Source organism: Mastomys coucha, chromosome X (genome assembly GCF_008632895.1).
Source record: "Mastomys coucha isolate ucsf_1 chromosome X, UCSF_Mcou_1, whole genome shotgun sequence".
In the NCBI taxonomy this organism is placed as follows: domain Eukaryota; kingdom Metazoa; phylum Chordata; class Mammalia; order Rodentia; family Muridae; genus Mastomys; species Mastomys coucha.
Window position 1 is genome coordinate 54,169,995 of NC_045030.1, and position 1,760 is coordinate 54,171,754.

Consider the following 1,760-nt stretch of genomic DNA (forward strand, 5'->3'; position numbering starts at 1 on the left):
TTTCATATGGCTATAAATGTGTCATCCGAGGTAGGTTAGGTATATGGTAAAGAAAGCCTTAATTAGAATTAAAATAGTTTAAATTTATGCATTGAAGATTTATAAAGAATCAGGCATTAAATATTAATTAATTGATCATATGGGGCTGGAGAGTTAGCTCAGCACTTAAGAACATTGACCATAAAGATTAACATGCTACTGGAAATATGCTATCCTTTTAGAGCTGTTAAATTTTAACGTATATTAATATTGATATTAACTGTTGTGTTTGTGATTGTTTCACTGGATACAGTTTCTAAGAGATATTTTTGTGCTTTACAGTGCCAAATGATTTTTGTTGGTATTTGGGATTATTTCATCTAAGAGATGTAATGTTTGGGTTTTAATTATTAAAATTCCCTGCTTGAGAGCTGCAAAACACACTCAGATGCAAACTGCTTCTGTGTTTGTTTCTGTTTGTCATCACCGAATCTTTACCCACCTAGCCTCAAGAACCTACATCCCAGGGGCCCCCCTACCCGGCTGCGGTGGTCCATGGCACAAACACCCTTCTTATACTGCCATACATATCCCACAGGACTGCCCTTGTTAAAAGTTCATTCTTGGCCAGGCCGTGGTGGCCTACACCTTTAATCCCAGCACTTGGGAGGCAGAGGCAGGTGGGTTTCTGAGTTTAAGGCCAGCCTGGTCTACAGAGTGAGTTCCAGGACAGCCAGGGCTACACAGAGAAACCCTGTCTCGAAAAACAAAACAAAGAAACAAAAAGTTTGTTCTTAAGTTCTTTGACACAAAGTCTTCGCTCTAGCCAGGCTGACCTGGTGCTCATAAGAGTCCTTTCCAACCTTGTGAACCTTGGGATTATAGGCAGGAGCCATCTTGACTGCAGAGAGTTTGCATTTGTCTTTGAGTTATTTCGAGTTAATTGAAAATTCAAGCTTGGAATAGCAGTTTTAGTATCCCAGACCACTTGTGGCCCACTTCAGGCACCTCAACCTTCAGGTTCTATGAGGAGTTACACAGGAGTTACTTACTGGCACCCTCCTAGAGGGGCCTATGGGAAAGAAACTTTGCTATGTCCTATGGAAACTAATTCCTCTTGGGGGCAGTAGAGCTCTAGATAAGTTCTGCACTGCCCTCTTACAGCCTATTCTCCCACCCTTTTGGTATAATAAAAAATTCGTGCCTACTGATACTTGCAGGCTCAGGGAACTAGTTTTACTTGGCAGCCATTTTACCTTTGCATTGGCAATTCAAACCAAAGATTGCTAAGCACCATCCTTCTTCATGAGAACGCACCTCTTTTGCCTATATAAATTCCCTCTGAGGCATGTGTATTCAGGCTTGATTTGCTCAGTGATACTAGTCCAATAGGTGAAGGAAAAAGTAGAAAGAAAGCATGTGAATCAGGAATCCAAGTGCTTTTTATTCATTTCTTTACTATGAATTCACAGTGTCCTCTGGTTGTCAGAGGCCAACCACCCTTTTGTGGTACACCTGAGGACCTTTGTTCCATCTCTTCCACCCTCATTGAAGGAGATAAACAACACCTATAAAGTGTTTTATGACCTTGGCAAGCAAACTGCAGGGGTTCACACGCTGCTGGTCCATGTCACACTCTAGGTTCTACACCAGTGTACAGTTAGGGTTCAGTTCTATGCTCAGGTTCTAGAAAGTAATGCCCAATCCTTTTCCAGAAGCCTAAAGGCCAGGGCCCTGATGGGAAGGAACTGGAGGTACCAAGCCTGTTGAAACTATGTCCT